General features: G+C 43.4%; 3 non-coding genes across 3 annotated transcripts; 2 read left to right on the top strand and 1 right to left on the bottom strand.

Annotated features, from left to right (window-relative positions):
* The first annotated feature begins 8,629 nt into the window (after window positions 1–8,629).
* Window positions 8,630–8,702, top strand: trnak-cuu (transfer RNA lysine (anticodon CUU)). Its single transcript has one exon. It is a non-coding gene; the product is annotated as a tRNA-Lys (tRNA).
* Window positions 8,703–12,155: 3,453 nt separating this feature from the next.
* On the bottom strand, window positions 12,156–12,227 carry trnae-cuc (transfer RNA glutamic acid (anticodon CUC)). Its single transcript has one exon. It is a non-coding gene; the product is annotated as a tRNA-Glu (tRNA).
* Window positions 12,228–13,859: 1,632 nt separating this feature from the next.
* trnaa-ugc (transfer RNA alanine (anticodon UGC)) lies at window positions 13,860–13,931 on the top strand. Its single transcript has one exon. It is a non-coding gene; the product is annotated as a tRNA-Ala (tRNA).
* Window positions 13,932–26,029: the final 12,098 nt, after the last annotated feature.

The following is a 26,029-nucleotide window of genomic DNA, read 5'->3' as shown; positions in this document are numbered from 1 at the left end:
GACATCAGAGTCAGAGTTTAGACATCAAAGACAGACATTAAAGCCTCTCTGATAAAACAAAAATATACTGCAATATTTTTTTCCAAAGTGAGACCCTGTTTATTCTCTAGTTTAATCTGCTGCAATAATAATGAGCATCTTTGTCAGTCTACTGATGAATGTCAGATATCTTTGATGACCAAACCTGGACGTTTGTCTCAGTTTGACTGGAAGTCTCATTCATTCATTTCTCCTCCATGATTTCCTGCAATGATTTCCTGGTTCTGCTCCATTCAGGTTCAGAGAGCTGAGATTAAAATCACTCAGGAATAAAAGAGGAGACACCAACAAGTCAGCATGGAAGAGGAGCAGGTTTTCAAACTGGTCACCCTGGCTGCTGGTCTGGGCCTCCCTTTGCCTCGGTGCTCCTTGAACCAGTGAAGGTCCTGGTCCAGTCTTCTCCACTGAGTCCTCGTCAACAGGGAGCACCTCCCCACCAGAGAGGTGCAGGGCAAAGGAAAGGAAAACTCCAACCAGAATGAACGCTGCACTAAAAACTGCCCTCCATTTCTTGAGGGGAACGTTGGGTCTTCCTCAGGCAAACGGCAGTCAGCAGTGGCTCAACATCTGAACTGAGCCCAGACCAGGTCAGCTGATCATTCACCAGCTCAGCCCCTCCCACTCATGACGAAGACCTTGAAAACCCCAACATCACCTCCTCCACCTCAGTCTGGCGTGTGTGGATGGAGGGCTGTGACGTCAGCAGCGATGACATCACTGACACAAACACACTGATCTCTGACTGGTCTGGTCTGAGTGGGATTCAGTGACATCACACAACCTGCACCAGATGAAGGGGCGGGGCATCCAGGAGCTGTGACATCACTGGTGACTCTTGTTGGGCCGCCTTCTTGGCCAAAGTGGAGGAGAACAGGACCCAAATACAGACGGGGGAGAGGAGCGTTCAACAAAAGGAGGCTTGAATGATGAAAAGACAAAGAACAACAAAGGAACTCAAAGCACCAACAGAGGAGAAAAGACAAAGTAGCAAACAAAAGCCAAACTTCCACTGGAAACTTGGAGGAGCTGGAACAGGAGGGAGAGAACATGAGGCTGAGAACCCTGGAGAGTGAGAGGTGGACAAATCCACCAGCGCAGCATCAGGAGAGCAAAGAAACCAGAAGGAGCTTTGAGGAGCTGCTGACATGCAGCCAGGGAGCGTCTGCCTGAGATGGGAGGAGCTGCTCATCCACCCAGATGGAGAAGCAGCCATCTTGCTCTTCTGACGCCGACCGGCAGAAGGAACAGAGGAGGTGAGGGGCCTCACGTTGTCATGGCAACATGGAAACATTCCACTCTATCAGTGGTGCCTCCATCAGACGCACTTTGTCTTTGTGAAGATCAAAGTGAAAGGAAATAATAAAATAAAACAATGAAGGCTGCATGAACTGAGTGACACACTTGAGGATGACATCAGCGAAATGTGTGATGTCACACTGCTGAGTCGTGAGGTCACCACCAGAGAACAAATGAGTGATGAGATGCTGATTATTTACTCTCTACTTTAAATGATCTCACTCTCTTCCAGCTTGAAGAAGTTTGAGGATGAATGAAGTCAAGAACTGGAAAAATGGAGAACGTTCACGTCATTACATGTTGTTCTCCACTGGGTCACTAGGGGGCAGCACCTACCTGCAACTCCTGGGAGCCCTCAGTCTCACCTCATTTTCAGGCTCCAACTAAAATGAAGCTTCAACTCTTCTGAATCCTCTCCACCTGTCAGATCTGTTTGAAACTTCCAGGTTTGATCAACATCCCAGTCTGAACACATCTACAGGTCAGCAGTGACCACAGCGCCACCTACTGGCAGCAGGAAATGACAGATTTGACACTGAGATGTCCTCGTCACGGCGTGATGGAGAGTTCTGATGATTCATCAGCACAATCAGACTCTGAGAACTCCTCCCTGCATGGTTGATGAGGGTCAAAGTTCCCATGTGTCTCACTTCAGGTGGAGGACCAGAGATTTTAGGCTCATGTGAGTGGTTGATTCTAATGTAAGAATAACAGACCACAGACTAGTCAGTGAATAAAACTGCCGACTTCTTTATAGACAGAAAATGTCAGAAAAACAAAAACTATTGGTACCAAACCCTTTACATCCACACACATTCAATAAAGGAGTCTCCCTCCAACCAACAGACAGAAACCAGACCTCAGGAGAATCAGGTTATTGACCTCTTTTGAGTCTTATTTGAAGTTAACCCGACTTATTTGAGTTGAGGTTAAATTTGGTGGCTGGATTTCTATGATTGTTTGTTTACTTCACGGTGTCTATTTGAGTTTCCTCAGTCTAGGTTCTCATTTGATCTTGGTTCAGCCTTTTTATGAGTTTTAGTTCTACGTTCCCTCTTCCTGTTGGGTTGTTTCACCGGCTCTATCCAAGCTTGAACTCCCTTTCAACAACCCACTCATGTAACACCGATTTGGCACACAATCAGGAAACGTGAACAAAACAAAGTCATAAAAATAAAACTCAGGGCCAAAGTATTTCAATTTACAACTCAATCTCACAAATCAATGATCAGAGTCTCTCCCGTTCATCACCAGTCTTTTCGTTCAGTCCGTTATCAGTCCAAAAGAAATTCAAGGTGTCTCTGTGAAACCTGTCAGTTCTGTCCTACCACAATCCCACCGTCAGGGTCAGTGTCACCTGGGTGGGTGAGGTTTGCAGCGCCATTTTCCACTCCGACTCTCTCTCTCCTGTGGGTGGCTCGCCATCTTTTCTCCACAGCGTCAGGTGTGTTTGCACACCAGTGATCCCGCCTACAAAACCTGGCCAAATCCTCGTTCACAACGCGATCAACACAATCCAGAATCATGGACAGCAGTTGAGTCCAGTGTCTTCTCAAAAAATGAAGGAACCAAGGAGAAGACCTCAAAAGAGTCTGCTTTGTTTACTCTTTCCTCTCTCATTCTCGAGTCGTCCGTCTGCTTTAGTTTAGTTTATTTATATTTGTACAGCACTTTTCATCCAGAGACTGCAACACAAAGTGCTTCACAGAACTGAGAGAAAACAGGCAACATTCAATAAAATATAAAACAATACAATAAATACATGTTAAGAACCCGGCCTTCCCAACCCACATGACCTCATACATGCACACACCACCCCCCCACACACACAAATACACACACGCATACACACATACACACACTGACTGTCAGTAGGAACATGGCAGGGCACTGAAAATCCTAGTGAGGAAAGACCACCTATGGGGGCCATCCTCACCAGGAGGTGCCACAGCCCACAACCACAGGGAGCGCCGCCACCCAGACCCCCCGACCCGGACAGACCGGGTACACTCCACATATAATGCAGAGCCCCCCAGCTCTCCGGGCCTGGACGATCCCAAGGACGACGCCCCTGTGGGCGGACCAGACACACCTCCCAGTGTGGAGGGCCCCCACCAGGAAACACTGGAGCTAAAAACTAAAAGACTCAAAGAAGGTAGAATAGGAAAGAACAGAAATTACAATGATATTAAAGTATCAGAATGACATAAAATATATATAAAATCTAAAAGTTTTAAGAACTAATAAAAAAGTAGAATAAAATAATTAAAAGACTAAAGTAACAATAAGATATCGTGATAAAATGAAAGGATAAGAGAGACTAAGTCAGTTAAAAGCTAAGCTAAAAAGGGGAGTCTTGAGCCTCCTTTTAAAAACATCAACAGTCTCGCGGTCCTTCAACACCTCACTGGCGCTGTCACCTGTCCCCACCTGCCGAAAGACTGCCACTATTGTCCCTGTCCCCAAGTGCTCCACAGTGACAGGCCTAAATGACTACCGACCCATTGCACTCACCCCAGTAGTCATGAAGTACTTTGAGAGGCTGGTCAAGGCCCACATAGAGGCCTCCATCGACGTCTCTGTGGACCCCCACCAGTACGCCTACAGGCAACACCGCTCCACTGATGACGCCATTTCACCAGTGGTCCACACAGCCCTCACCCATCTGGAGAGCAGGAACTCCTATGTCCACCTTCTCTTCCTGGACTTCTCCTCTGCCTTCAACACCATCATCCCACATGGGGGACCTGTTCAGTGGACCTGAGGACTGGTGACCTGTTCAGGGTGAACCCTGCTCTCACCAAATGTCACCCCCCCATAACCTTTAACAAATCAGTGGTACAGAAAATGGATGGAGTGACTGATTCACTGCAGAGGCACAGTGATGTTATTAATGGAGGAGTCTTTTCATTAAAGACTGAAGCTCCATACAAGACAGAGTCTGTAGACCAGAACATCACAACCTGGGAAGCTTTCACTTCTTTGGACAGACAGCTTTGATTTCAGCTTCTACCTCTGTAAAATTGAAAGTAAAGTAAATGGAGCACCTGTGAAGGTAAAACTGATGATGTCATGACTTGTTCAGTCCTGCAACGTTAAAGTCCAACAAGCTTTTGATTGGCTCTGATTCTCTGTGGCAAAATCCTACAAGAGGAAACAGAAAATCTTGAGGTTGTCTCACTTTTTTTTTAAAGAAACTCTGCATAGGACAGTGATAGGAGGCTTGTTTCCTTGATGAAAGAGACTGGTGCTCTCATCTTCTTCAACATTGACTTGTTCTACCAGGACAAGAGAATCTGAGCTTGGATGTCATTTAGCAGTCAAAGGCTTGTTAAACTGGTCAACATCAGCTGGTGTTCACTCTGATGATGTAGCGATGGTCTGGATTCTTCCTTCTGGAGCACCAAGCTGCTGGGAAGAAGCCTGATGATGTCAGAGTTGTGTTCAGTGGCTCCTGCTGGGTCCATTTCTGACAAATGGGCTCCAAAGAGTTCAGCTGTTTCAAAGGCTCAGAGAAAGCAGCACATCATGGTGGTCAGGAGACGAGGTGGCCGAGTGGTTAAGGTGATGGACTGCTGATCCATTGAGCTCTGCAGGCGTGGGTTCCAATCCCATCCTCGTCGTAGGAGACTTTGGTTTCTACTCCTAGATTCTGGAATTACTGTGAGGCTTTTAACTGACAGACACCAGTTGAGTCAACTTCCCTTTCACAACCTGACCAAAACAACTCTGACACCCAGAGCTCACATGTGTCAATCACCTCTGGAGAAGGTCCCGCCCCCACAGAGCAAAAATCCTCCCATCAGTGAAGAAAACTGCAGACACCTCTTGGATGAGAGCTGAAGTGTCTTCTAGAAACCTGAAACAGTCCACTTGGAACGTTTAAATAATTCTACAATCCTACAGTTTCATTGAGCATTTGTCCAAAGCCACGTGCATGTCTCACATGTATATAATATATATGTGACACTCTTTCATCTACTCATTGACCAAAAATGCAGTCTAATACCAGTAAATTTGTGCAGAAGAAAACGTTATTTGTGCTGCTTCTTTATTTATTTATTTAGTTTAGTTAGTATTTTTTAATGTATTTTCTTTCAAGTCACATTTTGTCCATTAACTTCATAATCAGAGTCACCATCTCATCACATGACTAAAGTCTGGGTTCTGTATTGGTGGTAAAATATCCTTCCATGCCCCTCACTAGTTTGCACACAGAAAAGCATATTTTACTGGTTTCAGATCTCTTAGCTTGTTCTCTCTCTTAAACCTGCTGAGGCAGCTTTCATTGTGTGATTGATTTTAAAATATAAATATGGAACAGAACCATTGGAATCAGATGTCAGGACATTTGAAGGAATGTCAATCTCCTGTTGAAATGTTGCAGTGTGCAGCTGAGGCTCTCTGGCAGTGGCACCAGGAGCCACAATGGCAGAACCTGGACCCTCCTGGAGGAGAACCACAGGTGAGGGCCTTCTTGGCTCCAGATTGATGGAAATCAAGTGTCTGAGGCTGTTAGCAGCCATTAAGTTGATCTGGTTGGCACTGGTATTTGTTCTTGCTGCAGCTCAGGAGTGATTCAGGAGAAGAGGTTCAGAACAGCCAAGGTTGGGGACTGGAATTTTAAAATGTCCCCTGGAACCAAACAACCTTGGAGGGTAAAAGCTCCAATCATAGCCACTCAGATGCAGCAGCAGAAGAAGCTGTCATCCACCCTGACAGTCAGAGCATCAAGTCAAGAAAACATCACCATCTTGTAGTTCCAAACCTCCACCTGTCAGATTCAGCTACTTCTTATTGTGGGACTTTAAACTTGAACACAATGGAATTTGGACAAGGAGTTTTCCTTCCAGTCCAAACATCATCGTCCAGCCTCCAACCAGAGGTCCATCAGTTATCATGGAGCGACAGGTGGAGTCTGGATTCTTTTCTAGAATGAGACGGCAATGAGAGTCCTGCCAAGTGACATCACTGACATGAATGGATGACTTCAGTCACGTGACTGGAGGACACCCAGATAGCAAAGGTCCACTCATGTGTGTCCTCACTGCTCCACAGGTCTGTCAAATGTTCTGTAAAATAGTTGGACCCAGCAGAGCTGCTAGATTAGGAGTTGATGGAGTCGTTGCAGATACCAGGGTCCAAAGTCCAGCTTGAACCTGGTTTGTGCAGTTCTTTGTCAAGCTAGCAGCCATTCTTTTCACTGCCAAGCTAAAGTGACTTCTGTCAACAAAGGTCAACATACAAAAGGATATTTCTACTGTCAGTTCAAGATTTTGATCAAACTCCTTTTTCAGAGCTGGAACCTTCCTCTTGTGTCAGCTTTCTGTTCCCATCTCCATGGTAACGGTCAGTTTTGACCCACGTCTTCAATCAGCTGTCAAATAAACTAAAACAGTTTTCTATCCTCCAAGTTGTTTCCATCTCTTGGTGACCTTGTTAGGCTTCCTTATCCATGGAAATATTGGTTTGAAGATTTAGTTGTGGGCCTCTGGACCTTTTTTTAGTCACTAAACCCTGGATTTATTTTTTCAGCAACAGAACTTTAATACAAACACAAAATGAAAAGCAGAACAAGCCAGAACCCTAAATATGGATTTGCAAGGTCAACAAACAACAACCAGTCAAGCAAACCAAACCAACAGAAACCAACTACAAACTGTTTGAGTCATGACAAAGTCCAGGACCCACTTTTCACCCTACAATGTAAACCAATGGGAGGCTGTCTCCTCAGACACACATAGCCTCAAACTGACGCTTCTCTCGTCTACACTGTAACTCTCTCCACTTCACAAATAACTTCACTACATTCCTGACAAAAATGCCGACGAAAATATGTTACATTCAACTTTTGACCACAATCTGGGGATTGATGAGCCTTTTTCAAACAACAAACTCCCCAAAAATCCTCTCTCCTCTCCACTCTGACAGAGAGCAGCGGGGGAGGGGCTCTTAAGAGGCTCAGCTCTGATTCTCACTTGGTGTCACACTGAGGCTTCTACCTCCTAAACTACAAGTCCCACCGCTCTCATAAAATACATCCTTGGATTCAGGACGACTCCTGCTACTTTTCTGCAGTGGACAGAAGGAGGCTCAGGCCCTAACAACACTGCCTCCAGCTTTAATTAAGACCTCAGTTTTGTTCTCTGCCTCCATGACAGGTTAATGGACATCAACTGGTCCTGAGTCACCGGGAGACACGGCGATGTCCAGCTGAGTGACATCAGCAGGACTGTGGAGGTTTATACTGAGTCTCCTGACGACAAGTGGCAGTACAGAGATATTAAAGAGGGTCTGAGCTAAAACTGAACCTTGGGGAACTTCAACCTTTGATCTCAGAGTTCTATTTTTAATCTTAGAATTCTTTCTTTGATCTCTCCTTGATTTCTCAATGATTTCTTTGTGGACTCCAATTGTCTCTGATCTCTCAGTGAGACAAAGACAGAGCAGCTCCAACCTCAGCCTCCAGGAGGCCCTGATCCTCTAGTGGTCAGTCCTCTGTGTTGTGGCTGCAGCAACCCTGGTTTGAATCAGGGTCCCAGCAGCAACATTCCTACTGACTAGTGTTTGTTGTTCAACTGGACAGTTTGTCTGGTGAAGCTCTCTCAGACACTCCTTTCTTCATCCTGCCTTCAGGCTCAGCAGCATCAGAGTCAATGTGTCTGACTCAGACCAGAACCCTCAACCTGGAGGCTGTGGTGCAATGAGAACACATCTGACAACCAATCAGAGGAGGGTCTGTTTGACCCCTGAAAACTCCATGAAAGCCTGAGAGGAACTTGTTCTTCATCTCCAAATTCCCTCCCTGCACGTTGTCTCTCCAGAAATCATTCCAGTCCAAGTTGAACCTTAGACTAAAAGCTCCCAGTGGGTGATGCAGGCTTCACCTCACTCCTGGTTCTGGAACCTCACCAGTTCTTGCTCTCTCACCACTTGGATCTCATGTTCCTGACATCTCTGAGCTTGTTTCCTATCCACCTGTCTCATGTTGATGAGGTCATCCAGCCTGATGATCTCCATGGTTCTCCTTTGAGTGGTTCCCTCTGGGAGAGTTCTCTCTCTGTAACTTGTGTGTGTGTTTGCTCGAATCATGTTTCTCCTTGACAGCACTTTAGTGTTTTTTCCACTGGTGTCTCATCTGTGGTTCACCTTTTATTTTACTTCTTTGTCAAAGATGAAGGTGTTTGTGGTCATTCATCAATCATGTGATGGCTCATGTGACTGTGAGTCTGATGGAGAGCTTGTAGCGTCTCTCACTCTGATCACTTCAGGCTATTGAAGCTACTCAGATGTAGCCTGACTAGCTCAGTCGGTAGAGCATGAGACTCTTAATCTCAGGGTCGTGGGTTCAAGCCCCACGTTGGGCGTTCATCTTGAACATCCCTGCTTGTCCTCTCACTTTCTGCAGCTGTGGGGCTTTGATTGGAATTGAAAGAAAAATCGCTGAATGAACAACACAAACACAGGCTGTGTCTGAAGGTCCACACCTGCACCCGACTCAGAATGAAAAAACCAGTGTGGACTCAATTGTATCCACTGTCAATTCTGATTCTGGAGAAATTTCTTCATATGTATTGATGGGCGCGAGCCAAGCAGAAATTTCCCACAATGCCGTAGTGTTTGGTCAGTGTTGAGCAGGCGTCAGTCTGACAATGATCTCATATTATTGTGTCATCACCTGACCAGACCCAAAAGTAGGCTCAGGTATCAGTTTCTTCTCAATGCTAATGTCTGCTAGCTTAGTCTGCTACTTTGATGGCTCTGCCTGCTCAAAGGTCCAGACCCAAAAGTAGGCTCAGGTATCAGTTTCTTCTCAATGCTAATGTCTGCTAGCTTAGTCTGCTACTTTGATGGCTCTGCCTGCTCAAAGGTCCAGACCCCTGGATGTGGTGGTTCCTACCTGAACGTAGATTCTGTCAGCTCATGTTGTTAAATCAACTCACCAGGAACACCAGTAGATTTCAATGGACTGACAATGAGTCTCATTGAATGGGTGTCTCGTCCAACGAGAAACAATCAGTCTCAGGTTGAAGCTCATCAATGAGGTCTTGTGGATCAGTGGCTTGCATGAATGAATGAGTTGGAAGACTTCTTGGAAATTAAAGTGGATTTAATACAATGAAGAAAACCCTTAAGACAGAGTGATAATTCCAGCAGAGTAATTAAGGCCCATATTGAGTAGCAGGTATGAATTAGCCTGGATTTATCTGAGCTTGAACATGAATGGATGACTTCAGTCACGTGACTGGATGACTTCAGTCACATGACCCAAACAGTGACCATCAGTCTCCCTCCAATCCTGTACTTTGGTAAACAACAAAAACAGAGTAAAAGTCTCTGGCAACATATTTGTTTCCTGTAGGGTTTCTTCATGTATGTGTGGTGTACTTGCTCTCCCAGAGGACTGCCATCTTTGTTCTGTGGGCTGACATGTTTTAGTGTCAGCACAGGTCATAGCGCTGAGACTTAACTCTCATTCTCCTCCAAGTATTATTTCCACCTCACACTCCTGCATATATTCAAGTGAACAGGGAACACAAATTCATGCTCAACTTCTCCTGTGTATTCATCCACAGTCACTAAACAACAACCAAACCAAACAAAAGAGGTTTGCTAGCATGGCGATCAGCTGTAGTTCACCATCATCTGGGTTCAAATCCCACCACTGCCATCATGTCCCAGGTCACAGGAGAGGTATGGCAGGTCTCTCGCAGCCTTTCCTTTCACTTCCACAGGTATCTTCAAACCTGTGACCAAAAGAAGAAGTAGGTCCTGAAAACTCTCCAGCTGGTCCAGAACACTGCTGCCCGTGTGTTGACTAGAACTAGTAGAAGAGACCATGTCTCTCCTGTACTGGCTTCTCTGCATGGCTCCCTGTCACATTCAGAATAGAATTCTAAATTCTCCTTCTACCATCAAAGTCCTCAACAGTCAGGCTCCTTCCTACCTGACAGAGCTCCTAGTCCCCTATTATCCAGCTAGAACCCTTCGCTCCCAGGATGCAGGGTTACTGGTGGTTCCTAGAGTTCTAGAAGTAGAATGGAGCCAGAGCCTTCAGCTATCAGGCTCCCCTCCTGTGGAACCGTCTCCCAGTTTCAGTGCTCACAGTGGTCCTCAGTGAGCTCAGGGAGCTTGTGAGGATAACCAGACACATGAAAAACTACAGGGAACATTGGCTGGAGCTCAGTATCTCCTGATGTACATGGCAGGGAAGCTGCTGCTGATGTCATCAAAATGAGCCCTGGAATCACAAGGTTTGCTGTGACGAGAGGCACTGACATCAAGACATGTTTGGAGCTGTTTATGGTTGATGGTTCTGTTCATTCCACTGTCACTAAAAAGAGTCAGCATTGCTGTGACAAACCTCAAAGGAAAAAAAGTCCATGGTGACAAGTGGAAAGACATTGATGAGGGACACCTGGATGCTTCTGTTGGTGTTCTTCTTCTTCCTGGAGTGTTCAGATCCTGCAGTGAGGCCACTGATCGTCTCTGGGACGCATCGACAGGCAGAAATATTTTCCGGGCCACAAGGCCACTTCAGAACTTTCAACGAACATCAAGAGTCCTCAGATTTGACGACAGAGACACCGGAGCAAGAACTGACAAGCTTGCCCCCATTGGGGATGTCTGGGAAAGATGGGTGCAGCTCCTTGCACCAACATTCATCCCAGGGCCAGAGGTGAGAGTGGATGAACGTCTTGTCCCTTTCTGAGGAAAATGCCCCTTCCAGCAGTCCATGCCCAGTAACCAGGAAGGACGGCAGAGCAGAGTTTGTGTTCTGGCTTGTTCTGCTTTTCATTTAGTGTTTATATTAAAGTTCTGTTGCTGAAAAAAAGACTTTTATGCCAAACCCAAAGGTTCATTTTATCATTTTTTTAATTGAAATCAAGGGTTTACTGACTAAAAAAAGGTCCAGAGGCCCACAACAAAATATTCAAATCAATATTTCCATGGATAAGGAAGCCTACCAAGGAAACCAAGAGATGGAAACAACTTGGATGATAGAAAATTGTTTTTAGTGAATTTTACAGCTGATTGAAGATGTGGGTCAAAACTGACCGTTACCATAGAGATGGGAACAGAAAACTCAAATGGAAGCTCAAAAGGGGACTTAGCTCCAATGGTAGAGTGCTAGCTTAGCATGTGGGAGGTAGAGGGATCCATGCCCTCATTCTCCAGAATACTTCAGCTTGTTCTGTTGATCAGAGGAGCTGCTGGGTGATGAATGCTGATGTTTGTCCACTGCTGTGATAAAGTGTCCCCTGTTACTGAGATGAGAATGAACACCTGCTCAGGTCAAAGCTGCAATCAAACCAGGGACTCTGAACCTCCCACACAGTGAAGGAGTTTGTCCTGCAGGTTGATGGACGCTTATTAAGTTCTATCTTTGATCAAATATAAGAAATGTAAAATAATTCAACATTGATTGCATTTCCCTCCTTTCTTTGGTGCCCTCAGACTTTCTGAGAACTGTAGGAGGAACTGCTCTCTGTTTTGTGTTTGTTCTGCTCAGTGTAGGAAGGAACGAAAGACCGGAGCTCTAAGTTTTCCAGTTCCTACATCAGTGAACAGACTTTCTGTGCTGCGAGGAACCAAAGCTACTAAGGAGGATTACAGAGTTTGGGAGTCAGTGACTTAATAGAGTCTAACAAAGGGTTGAACCTGAATGAGACAGTCACCCTTCAACATGGGGCCATGGCAGAGTGAACCAAGAACACTACAATGGGGGTGAGAGTGGAGGCATGATGGATTCACAGTTCATCACCTCCACCATCATGTGGACCACCTGATCACCTCTCCCTCAACCTCTAAATAACTCATTCCCTGACTGGGAATCGAACCCAGGCCGCGGCGGTGAGAGCGCCGAATCCTAGCCACTAGACCATCAGGGACCACATTGAGCTCTCCAACAACAGAGACTATAGACAATGACTCAAGAACACAGGACTCTGTGGTCTCAGCTTGAGATGCAGAGGGTCCACCAAGACCACCACACACCTCACCCTCCTAAAGACAGTCCACCCCAAGGATCCTGTCCCCCTCTGCTCCAACTCAGCCCTCCATTCATAACTGACTTTGTCTCAGTCTCTTCACAATGCCAGTCACTGAAACACTGACAATGTGATGGGGCTTCCTGTCTTTATTACATTTTCTTCAAAGGATCCCGTGTGTCTTCTTTCTCTCTGTCTGTACTTGAGTGTGGTACCAGGCCCAGCTTGAACGGGTGACTGTGTCTGAGTGGGTCGAGGCTGGGCTGCAGGTATTGGGAGGTTAGAACCCATCTGTGAGGCTCCAGGTGGAGCGATCACCTGTGAGGGTCCAGGGACAGCAGGAAGCTGCACAGATGGTAAAGACATGGAGGGGAGACAGGTGGTGCTAGAGCAGTAACAGGAAGTGTCTGGCATTTTGGTTCATCCTGTGAGATGACGTGAGGTTGTGGTTTTGCCTCCAGCCTCACCTCCTCATCAGTGTTCAAAAGGTTCAAAGGTGAAAAAATGGGATTCAACCAAACAGCTGGAATGAAGAGTTGGTAACACTTGCAGAGCTGCAGGGAGCTGGACAGGTCTCACCATGGGGGGATTTGTCCCACAGATCCTGCTGAAGTGGCTCCTCCTCCTGAGACCTGCAATGCTGGCTGGACCTTTGGAAAAAGAACACAACAAATTTTCATAAACATTTACTTCAGCAGGAACACACAAGAAGGTGGGACTGGTTCCTTTTTCATGTTCACTATTTTGTCGTCTTGGTTCATGTTTTGGTTGTCAAAGTTAATTCTGAATATTTGTGGAAAGTTCGCCTGCCTTTACTTGTACCAGTACTTCCTTTAGTAACAAATTAAAAAGCTCAAGCTAAACTTCAGTCAGGACAACCATTCTTTCTCATTCTTCGACCTCTGTTTTATGTCCATGACCATCCTGTCTGTCACCTTTGGTGATGGAGACATCAGTTGATGACATCAGCAACGGTCCTCAACCTAACTGCCTCTGCCAGAAGCGAGCTGTCATCTGTCTCAGGGGACACAGTCAAGTGGACCGGGGCGGATGAGGGCCTGCTGCTTCCTTGAAATATTTCTCAATATTTCAGTTGCAACTGTATAGTGATGGTGGCTCAGTTTAGAGCTGTCAATCAATGTTAATAATTGATCTTAGCATCTGGAGATTATTTTAGGAACACAAATACTTTTACTTCATTCTGAGGATGAGCAGACATTCAATATAATGATTATTTATTAGTCAAAGACTCCTGCTGGTCAGAGAGGATCTGGGCTGGATTGGAAAGCTTCAGAGAGGGAAACCTTCACTCTGGATTGGACTGAGAACGGAGCAGCCTCAGCTTCCTGGAGCCTGACTTGCCTCTGTGGTCTAAGGTTGTGTGGGCTGACATCACAGTGAAACTACCTAGATCACAGAGCCTTTGAGATCACAGGCTGACTTCCTTTTTTCCCTAAAATGAAGAATAATAATTTAAAAAATGTTGTGTCTGTGTTTGTGTTGCTGCATCAGTTAAACAGTGACTCTGACAGAGGGGATGTAGCTCAGTGGTAGAGCGCATGCTTTGCATGTATGAGGCCCTGGGTTCAATCCCCGGCATCTCCAGCTGGTCCTTTGGAGCCTTCATCTTATCAGCTAAATTGATCCATAAATGTGACAACAGTTGATAACAAACTACCAGAAGAGAAACCAGTCTGTTGCATATCAAAGTATTTGTAGCTGGGTCAGTGTGACTGTGAGCCTTCATTTGTTTCCTCCAAAAAGTTTAAAATGAACTCAATGCTGAATCCCTCGTCGTCATCACTGAGCTGCAGAATTGGTCCATGCAGGAGGCTGAGCAGGTCTTCCTCTCTGGTCCAGTGTCTCAGCACAGGTCAGAGTAGAGAATTAAAACATGAACACAAAACTTTATCAGCTGTTTACTGATATCAGTGACTACCTTCAAGTAAGAGTGTTCGTGAATGGACCCTTTTTAAAGTTTATGTTATAATGTTTGAAAAATGATGCTCACAAAATCAATATAAAAGTGTTTGTGCTAAAATGATTCCAGTAGATTTTATTGCCATTTTAAGAGTTCAAGCGTAATTTGATGACATTGTTTGATGTCATGACTCTCAGTTACTTTAGCAGGACCATCGTGACATGAAATCTTCCTCATCATCCCATATTGACCCTCAACCCCTCACACAGAACCAGGAGCCCTCAACTGAAGGAACCTTTAAAACTGAGAAGTTGGACAGAAAGCAGTATTTTGGTGGAACGAACCTTTAAAACTATAAATTAGAAAGTATTTTGTTGGAATGAACCTTAAAAACTATAAATTAGAAAGTATTTTGGTGGAACGAACCTTTAAAACTATAAATTAGTAAGTATTTTGGTGGAATGAACCTTTAAAACTATAAATTAGAAAGTATTTGGTGGAGTGAACCTTTAAAACTATAAATTAGAAAGTATTTTGGTGGAATGAACCTTTAAAACTATAAATTAGAAAGTATTTTGGTGGAACGAACCTTTAAAACTATAAATTAGAAAGTATTTTGGTGGAACGAACCTTTAAAACTATAAATTGTAAGAGTTGCTAATGAACTCAAAATGATGCTAACAGTAATGTAGTGATAGTTGCTAATCAACTCAGTGATGCTTACCGTAATGTAGTAAGTGTTTCGAATAACCTCTAAGTGATGCTGACAGTCATGTAGTAAGAGTTGCTACGAACCTCAAAATAATGCGACAGTAATGTAGTAAAAGTTGCTACGAACCTCAAAATTTTGCGACAGTGATGTCGGAAGAATTGCTAATGAACTTAAAATGATGCTAACAGTAGTGTAGTGATAGTTGCGAATCAACTCAGTGATACTTACAGTAATGTAGTAAGTGTTTCGAATAACCTCAAAAGTGATGGTGACAGTCATGTAGGAAGAGTTGCGACGAACCTCAAAATAATGCGACAGTGATGTAGTAAAAGTTGCTACGAACCTCAAAATTATGCGACAGTGATGTCAGAAGAATTGCTAAAGATCTCAAAATGATGCGAAAGTGATTTCGTAAGAATTGCTCATGAACTCAAAATGATGCTAACAGTAATGGAGTTAACGTTTCGAATAACCTCAAAGTGATGCTGACAGTCTTGTAGTAAGAGTTGCTACGAACCTCAAAATAATGCGACAGTGATGTCGGAAGAATTGCTAATGATCTCAAAATGATGCGACAGTGATGTAGTAAGAATTGCTCATGAATTCAAAATGATGCTAACAGTAATGGAGTGAACGTTTCGAATAACCTCAAAGTGATGCTGACAGTAATTTAGTAAGAGTTGCTACGAACCTCAATATAATGCGAAAGTAATGCAGTAAAAGTCGCTACGAACCTCAAAATATTGCGACAGTGATTTAGTCCGAATTGCTAATGAACTCAAAATGATAGTAACAGTAATGGAGTGAACGTTTCGAATAACCTCAAAGTGATGCTGACAGTCATGTACTAAGAGTTGCTACGAACCTCAAAATAATGCGACAGTGATGTCAGAAGAATTGCTATTGAACTCAAAATGATGCTAACAGTAATTTAGTGATAGTTGCTAATAAACTCAGTGATGCTTAGAGGAATGTAGTAAGTGTTTCGAACAACCTCAAAGTGATGCTGACAGTCATTTAGTAAGAGTTGCTAATGAACTCAATTTAATGCTACAGTGATGTCGTGAGAATTGCTCAACAACTCAAAATTATGCTAACAGTAATGTAGTGATAGTTGCTAATAAACTCAAAGTGATGCTGACAGTAATGTAGTAAGAGTTGCTACGAACCTTTAAATAATGCAACAATAATGTAGTAAGAGTTGCTACGAACCTCAAAATATTGCGACAGTGATGTCGTAAGAATTGCTAATGATCTCAAAATGATGCGACAGTGATGTAGTAAGAATTGCTAATGAACTCAAAATGATGCTAACAGTAATGGAGTGAAACTTTCAAATAACCTCAAAGTGATGCTGACAGTAATGTAGTAAGAGTTGCTACGAACCTTTAAATAATGCAACAGTATTGTAGTAAGAGTTGCTACGAACCTCAAAATAATGCGACAGTGATGTCGGAAGAATTGCTAATGATCTCGAAATAATGCGACAGTGATGTAGTAAGAATTGCTAATGAACTCAAAATGATGCTAACAGTAATGGAGTGAACGTTTCGAATAACCTCAAAGTGATGCTGACAGTCATGTAGTAAGAGTTGCGACGAACCTCAAAATATTGCGACAGTGATGTCGGAAGAATTGCTAATAAACTCAAAATGATGCTAACAGTAATGTCGTGATAGTTGCTAATAAACTCAAAGTGATGCTGACAGAACTGTAGTAAGAGTTGCTACGAACCTTTAAATAATGCAACAATAATGTAGTAAGAGTTGCTACGAACCTCAAAATAATGTGACAGTGATGTCAGAAGAATCGCTAATGATCTCAAAATGATGCGACAGTGATGTAGTGATAGTTGCTAATTAACTCAGTGATGCTTACAGTAATGTAGGAAGTGTTTCGAAAAAACCAAAAAGTGGTGCTGACAGTCATGTAGTAAGAGTTGCTACGAACCTTTAAATAATGCAACAGTAATGTAGTAAAAGTTCTTACGAACCTCAAAATAATGTGACAGTGATGTCAGAAGAATTGCTAATGATCTCAAAATGATGCGACAGTGATTTAGTAAGAATTGCTAATTAACTCAAAATGATGCTAAGAGTAATGGAGTGAACGTTAGCATCATTTTGAGTTCATTACAATTCCCTGGTTCAGATTTGACTCGTCTGAATCCAAACACAGCAGTGTTCTTCCACCAGGCCAGATGAGTTGATCATGATAACAAGATATCTTCATGCTACTACAACACACAAACTCATCACAAGAAAAGACTTCATGGTGGAACAACAAATCTCTTCCCAATGGGAAAAACACTGAGTTGAACAATCAACTTTTCCATGATGACATGGAGACCTTGGCAGCAGCAGCAGGCTTCCATTGGGGGCTGATATGCCAGCTCCACTTAGCCTTCTTTGGAATGGTTTCACCTGGAGTGATGCTGTTATTGAGACCTTTTATCTGGAACAACACCACCTGCATGGAGACTGAGGACTTCAACAGATGCAGATGTTGACCCAGAATAAATCTAAATATTCCAGATGTGTTAAATCAATCCAGCAGCAGTGGCGGGAGCGTCGTAAACTCACTCACTCAGCAGCCGTCAGCCTCTGTACCTGCACGGAGTCCAGCCTGATGTGGTCTCTGTTGTCTGCTCCCAGAGGTGGTCTGTCACTCTGAACCAGGGGGCTCATCTCTCTGGTGGGAGGTTAGTGGAGGAGCTGCAGCGGGGGAGGCCAGGATGGGCTCCTGTAGGAGGAGCTCTGGCCCTCCTTCAGCACCAGCCAGTGGGAGGGAGTTTGGAAACCTGAGGAGACACAGGAGGAGCTACAGGGGGAGGGAAGGTGGATCAGAACCGTTCTAACAAGAGCGCCGAGGGGACACAGGAGGAGCTACAGGGGGAGGGAAGGTGGATCAGAACCGTTCTAACAAGAGCGCTGAGGGGACACAGGAGGAGCTACAGGGGGAGGGAAGGTGGATCAGAACCGTTCTAACAAGAGCGCTGTCCCACTAATGTTCCTCACCAGAATCCTCCTGTCAGGGGGGAACTGTCCATGGGTGCTGATGCAGCGGACTGAAGGTTCAACGTAGTCCATGCTGAACTGGTCTTTAGGCACCAGGTGGACTTTGTGCTAAAAACAGCAGAAAAAAAAGACAAAAAGGGGAGAATTTCAACAAAAGTATGCAAATGAGCTGAAGATCAAAATACAAAAAGTAAATCAAGGTTTTTTCAAATGATTGCCAGCTATTTAGCTAAGAGAAGGACAAATGTCAATCAAGATGTCAGAATGGAACGATCCCACTGGCTTCTGGTCAAGGGAACCATGGAGATGCTAACTTCCTGTTGGACTATCAGGGTGTCTCATCCCTGACATGCTAACTTCCTGTTGGACGATCAGGGTGTCTCATCCCTGACATGCTAACTTCCTGTTGGACGATAAGCGCGTCTCATCCCTGACATGCTAACTTCCTGTTGGACGATAAGCGTGTCTCATCCCTTACATGCTAACTTCCTGTTGGACGATAAGCGTGTCTCATCCCTGACATGCTAACTTCCTTTTGGACTATCAGGGTGTCTCATCCCTGACATGCTAACTTCCTTTTCGACTTTCAATCACTTTCATCAATCATCTTTCAATTCATTCGTAGTATTCGTTCCTCCGCCGTAGCCTGAAACGCGCCTCCAAAAAATCCTGCTTAAGCATCGCGTCGACGCGTGGTGACGTCAACGTCGAGGACTGTGATTGGTCCGCTCAGAACGTTATTTCCGGTTCAGTCGCAGCACAACACCGCCATTTTCAAAGTTTCTGTGGTGAAGGCTCCAAGAAAAAATGGACCAAGCTGAAGAAAGGATTATCGAGGAGGTGCTCAAGTACGACCACCTCTACAACTCCTCTTCGCGGCACTACAAAGACTGACAAATGGCCAACAATTGTTGTCTGTGACCGGAAGAAAACCAAGGAATCTGACAAGAGCCCCGTAAACAATACAAAGACAAAGCCACACCCCCTAGCGGTTCGGCGGTGTATTGCAGAGCAACGCGTTCCCTCGACGCAGAATAAACCAGGCTTTCCAGTCGCACCTGTTTTACGCCCCCGTGCCAGATAAGGACCCCCATCGGGCTGTGCCACTCTGGAGGGAGCGCGTCTCACAGTCAGTCAGCGGAACCATGCGGATCCGGGCCTGAGCTGTGGGAAGGAGCGCCAATTGTATCGGGTTGTTGTTTTCTGGACTGCAGCAGAACAGGAGCAGCCGGGACTGGAATGTAGACGTAGGTTATCTTGAAGTTGACTCAGTTATGGTGAACGATATTGTGGTTCAACACTTTAATGAGCTTTAAGGCAAACATATTTCATGAGGAAACAACGCCGGAATTGGACGGATTTCAGCGGCACACAACAACGTATCCGATACACCTCATTGGAAACCTGGTGGTCTAAGACTAAGAAACACCAGTCACCATGAAGAAAGGAACTTTTAGCTGAGTACTCATGTTCTTTTCTGCAGGTTGAATGTGGCATTTGTTGGACAGAAGCGTCTCATCTCAACAAAAGCACCTCTTCAGTGCTGAGGCATGATGGGGCCAGGCATGAGAATGAAGTCCCAGATCCACCAGGATGAACTCAGGTATACAGCCACTCTCCAACTGACTCACAGTTGCTTCATTGAGAATTAATTCCTATTCATTTCTTCTCTCCTTCATCTTTAACCATCCAGCTTCCAGGAAGCAGATGCTGGATGAGGCTCTGCTGAATTTGATCCTGAAGGACTGCCAGCCCCTCAGCATTGTTGAGAGGGAAGGGTTCAGGGAACTGGTTCAGGTCCTTGAGCCTCATATGTTTGCCAACCAGAAAGGTTTGTGTGGAAATGATCTAAAGCAGTCGTTGATATCTCCAGTTTATTTCATCTCTAATTTCAATGTATTGATTTACTCTGGGCGTCATTTTCAGACCATCAAACAAACGGTGGCCAAAAACTACCAGGAGGAACGGGAAGGAGTGAAAAAGGAAGTCCAGCTGCCATGTGGACATCTGTGGACATGGAGGCTCCCTTGGCTCTGACCTGTCACTGCATTCATGAGAATGAATGTGTTGGGAGTGCAAGACTTTCCACAAAGTCACCCTGCATCATTTTGAGGTTCCTAGCAACTCTCACCACATCACTGTCGCATCATTTCTTAGGTTAGTTGCAACTCTCATTACATCACTGTAGCATCGTTTTGAGATTCGTAGCAAGTCTCACCACATCACTGTAGCATCATTTTGAGGATCGTAGCAACTCTCACTACATCACTGTCGCATCATTTTGAGGATAGTCGCAACTCTCACGACATTACTGTAGCATCGTTTTGAGATTCGTAGCAACTCTCATTCCATCACTGTAGTATCATTTTGAGGATCTTAGCAACTCTCACTACATCACTGTCGCATCATTTTGAGGATAGTAGCAACTCTCACCACATCACTGTAGCATCGTTTTGAGATTCGTAGCAACTCTCATTACATCACTGTAGTATCATTTTGAGGATCGTAGCAACTCCCATGACATTACTGTAGCATCATTTTGAGATTCGTAGCAACTCTCACTACATCACTGTCACCTCATTTTGAGGATAGTAGCAACTCTCATTACATCACTGTCGCATCATTTTCAGGTAATTAACAACTCTCACCACATCACTGGAGCATCATTTCTTTGGTTAGTAGCAATTCTTAAGACATCACTATAGCATCGTTTTTGAGGTTTTTAGCCACTCTCACTACATCACTTTCAACATCATTTTGAGGTTAGTAGCAACTCTCACTACATCACTGTAATTTCATTATGAGCTTCATCGTAATTATCACATCACTGTCGCATCATTTTTAGGATAGTAGCAACTCTCACGTCATTACTGTAGCATCATTTTGAGATTCGTAGCAACTCTCACTACATCACTGTAGCATCATTTCTTCGGTTAGTAGCAACTCTCATTACATCACTATCAGCATCATTTTGAGATTTGTGTCAACTCTCACTACATCATTGCCACCTCATTTTGAGGATCGTAGCAACTCTCACCACATCACTGTCGCATCATTTTGAGGATCGTAGCAACTCTCACTACATCACTGTCGCATCATTTTGAGGATAGTCGCAACTCTCGCGACATTACTGCAGCATCATTTTGAGATTCGAAGGAACTCTCATTACATCACTGTAGCATAATTTTGAGGTTCGTAGCAACTCTCACCACATCACTGTAGCATCATTTCTTAGGTAAGTAGCAACTCTCATTACATCACTGTAGCATCATTTTGAGGTTCGTAGCAACTCTCACCACATCACTGTCGCATCATTTCTCAGGTAAGTAGCAACTCTCATTACATCACTTTAGCATGATTTTGAAATTACAATCAACTCTCAGCACATGTCTGTAGCATGATTTCTTAGGTTGGTAGCAAATCTCATTACATCACTCTAGCATCATTTGGTCATTTGTAGCAACTCTCATTACATCACTGTAACATCATTTCTTAGGTTTGTAGCCACTCTCATTACATCACTTAAGCATCATTTGGACATTTGTAGCAACTCTCATTACATCACTGTTGCATCATTTTGAGGATAGTCGCAACTCTCACGACATTACTGGAGCATCATTTTGAGATTCCTAGCAACTGTCATTACATCACTGTACCATCATTTTGAGGTTCGTAGCAACTCTCACCACATCACTGTAGAATCATTTCTTAGGTAAGTATCAACTCTCATTACACCGCTTTAGCATTATTTTGAAATTAGTATCAACTCTCACCACATCACTGTAGCATCACTTCTTAGGTTTGTTGCAACTCTCATTACATCACTGTCGCATCATTTCTTAGGTTAGTAGCAACTCTCACCACATCACTGTAGCATCATTTTGAGGTTTGTAGCAACTCTCACTACATCACTGTAGCATCATTTCTTAGGTTCGTAGCATCTCCCATGACATCACTGTAGCATCATTTTGAGGTTTGTAGCAACTCTCACTACATTACTGGAAGCATCAGTTTGAGCATCGTACCAACTCTGCCTACATCACTGTAGCATCATTTCTTCGGTTAGAAGAAACTCTCATGACATCACTTTAGCATGATTTTGAAATTACTATCAACTCTCACCACAACACTGTCAGTATAATTTCTTAGGTTAGTAGCAACTGTCATAACATCACTGTAGCATCATTTTGAGGATCGTAGCAACTCTCACTACATCACTGTCGCATCATTTTGAGGATAGTCGCAACTCTCACCACATCACTGTAGCATCGTTTTGAGATTCGTAGCAACTCTCATTACATCACTGTAGTATCATTTTGAGGATCGTAGCAACTCCCATGACATTACTGTAGCATCATTTTGAGATTCGTAGCAACTCTCACTACATCACTGTCACCTCATTTTGAGGATAGTAGCAACTCTCACCACATCACTGTAGCATCATTTTGAGGATCGTAGCAACTCTCATTACATCACTGTCAGCATCATTTTGAGGTTCGTAGCAACTCTCACCACATCACTGTAGCATCATTTCTTAGGTAAGTAGCAACTCTCATTACATCACTTTAGCGTGATTTTTAAATTACTATCAACTCTCACTACATCACTGCCACCTCATTTTGAGGATCGTAGCAGCTCTCATTACATCACTGTCGCATCATTTTCAGGTAATTAACAACTCTCACCACATCACTGGAGCATCATTTCTTTGGTTAGTAGCAATTCTTAAGACATCACTATAGCATCGTTTTTGAGGTTTTTAGCCACTCTCACTACATCACTTTCAACATCATTTTGAGGTTAGTAGCAACTCTCACTACATCACTGTAATTTCATTATGAGCTTCATCGTAATTATCACATCACTGTCGCATCATTTTTAGGATAGTAGCAACTCTCACGTCATTACTGTAGCATCATTTTGAGATTCGTAGCAACTCTCACTACATCACTGTAGCATCATTTCTTCGGTTAGTAGCAACTCTCATTACATCACTGTTGAATCATTTTGAGGTTCGTAGCAACTCTCACCACATCACTGTAGCATCATTTCTTAGGTATGTAGCAACTTTCATTACATCACTTTAGCATGATTTTGAAATTACTATCAACTCTCACCACATGAATGTAGCATCATTTTGAGGATCGTAGCAACTCTCACTACATCAGTCGCATCATTTTGACATTTGAAGCAACTCTCAATTCATCACTGTAGCATCATTTCTTAGGTCAGTAGCAACTCCCATGACATGACTGTAGCATCATTTCTTAGGTAAGTAGCAACTCTCATTACATCACTTTAGCATGATTTTGAAATTACTATCAACTCTCACCACATCACTGTAGCATCATTTCTTAGGTTTGTAGCAAATCTCATTACATCACTCTAGCATCATTTTGAGATTAGTAGCAACTCTCATTACATCACTGCAGCATCATTTCTTAGGGAAGTAGCAACTCTCATTACACCGCTTTAGCGTTATTTTGAAATTACTATCAACTCTCACCACATCACTGTAGCATCACTTCTTAGATTTGTCGCAACTCTCATTACATCACTTTAGCATCATTTTGAGATTAGTATCAACTCTCACTACATCATTATCAGCATCATTTTGAGATTTGTGTCAACTCTCACTACATCATTGCCACCTCATTTTGAGGATCGTAGCACCTCTCACCACATCACTGTCGCATCATTTTGAGGATCGCAGCAACTCTCACTACATCACTGTCGCATCATTTTGAGTATAGTCGCAACTCTCGCGACATTACTGTAGCATCATTTTGAGATTCGTAGGAACTCTCATTACATCACTGTAGCATCATTTTGAGGTTCGTAGCAACTCTCACCACATCACTGTCGCATCATTTCTCAGGTAAGTAGCAACTCTCATTACATCACTTTAGCATGATTTTGAAATTACTATCAACTCTCAGCACATGTCTGTAGCATAATTTCTTAGGTTGGTCGCAAATCTCATTACATCACTCTAGCATCATTTGGTCATTTGTAGCAACTCTCATTACATCACTGTAACATCATTTCTTAGGTTTGTAGCCACTCTCATTACATCACTTAAGCGTCATTTGGACATTTGTAGCAACTCTCATTACATCACTGTTGCATCATTTTGAGGATAGTCGCAACTCTCACGACATTACTGGAGCATCATTTTGAGATTCCTAATAACTGTCATTACATCACTGTACCATCATTTTGAGGTTCGTAGCAACTCTCACCACATCACTGTAGAATCATTTCTTAGGTAAGTATCAACTCTCATTACACCGCTTTAGCATTATTTTGAAATTAGTATCAACTCTCACCACATCACTGTAGCATCACTTCTTAGGTTTGTCGCAACTCTCATTACATCACTGTCAGCATCATTTTGAGATTTGTGTCAACTCTCACAACATCATTGCCACCTCATTTTGAGGATCGTAGCACCTCTCACCACATCACTGTCGCATCATTTTGAGGATCGCAGCAACTCTCACTACATCACTGTCGCATCATTTTGAGGATAGTCGCAACTCTCACGACATTACTGGAGCATCATTTTGAGATTCCGAGCAACTGTCATTACATCACTGTACCATCATTTTGAGGTTCGTAGCAACTCTCACCACATCACTGTAGAATCATTTCTTAGGTAAGTATCAACTCTCATTACACCGCTTTAGCATTATTTTGAAATTAGTATCAACTCTCACCACATCACTGTAGCATCACATCTTAGGTTTGTCGCAACTCTCACCACATCACTGTAGCATCATTTTGAGGTTTGTAGCAACTCTCACTACATTACTGGAAGCATCAGTTTGAGCATCGTACCAACTCTGCCTACATCACTGTAGCATCATTTCTTCGGTTAGAAGAAACTCTCATGACATCACTTTAGCATGATTTTGAAATTACCATCAACTCTCACCACAACACTGTCAGTATAATTTCTTAGGTTAGTAGCAACTGTCATAACATCACTGAAGCATCATTTTGAGGATCGTAGCAACTCTCACTACATCACTGTCGCATCATTTTGAGGATAGTCGCAACTCTCACCACATCACTGCAGCATCATTTCTTAGGTAAGTAGCAACTCTCAATACATCACTCTAGAATCATTTTGAGATTCGGAGCAACTCTCATTACATCACTTTAGCATCATTTTGAGGTTCGTAGCAACTCTCACCACATCACTGTATTATCATTTCTTAGGTAAGTAGCAACTCTCATTACATCACTTTAGCATCATTTTGAGGATCGTAGCAACTCTCAAGACATCACTTTAGCGTGATTTTGAAATTACTATCAACTCTCACCACATCGCTGGAGCATCATTTTGAGGATCGTAGCAACTCTCACGACATCACTTTAGCGTGATTTTGAAATTACTATCAACTCTCACTACATCACTGTTGCATCATTTTGACATTTGTAGCAACTCTCATTATATAACTGTAGCATCATTTCTTAGGTTAGTAGCAACTCCCATGACATCACTGCAGCATCATTTTGAGGTTTGTAGCAACTCTCACTACATTACTGGAAGTATCAGTTTGAGGTTCGTAGCAACTCTCACCACATCACTGTAGCATCATTTGTTTGGTTAGAAGCAACTCTCATGACATCGCTTTAGCATGATTTTGAAATTACTGTCAACTGTCACCACAACACTGTCAGCATCATTTCTTAGGTTAGGAGCAACTGTCATAACATCACTGTAGAATCATTTTGAGGATCGTAGCAACTCTCACTACATCATTGTCGCATCATGTTGAGGATAGTCGCAACTCTCACGACTTTACTGTAGCATCATTTTGAGATTCGTAGCAACTCTCACCACATCACTGTAGCATCATTTCTGAGGTAAGTAGCAACTCTCATTACATCACTTCAGCGTGATTTTTGAAATTACTATCAACTCTCACCACATCACTGTAGCATCATTTCTTAGGTTTGTAGCAACTCTCATTACATCACTCGAGCATCATTTGGACATTTGTAGCAACTCTCATTACATCACTGTAGCATAATTTTGAGGATA

Source organism: Aulostomus chinensis, chromosome 1, assembly GCF_037954235.1.
Source record: "Aulostomus chinensis isolate RoL2024-O1b breed Wild chromosome 1, RoL_Achi_v1.0, whole genome shotgun sequence".
NCBI classification, from domain to species: domain Eukaryota; kingdom Metazoa; phylum Chordata; class Actinopteri; order Syngnathiformes; family Aulostomidae; genus Aulostomus; species Aulostomus chinensis.
This window is presented reverse-complemented; position numbering and strand designations above follow the sequence as displayed.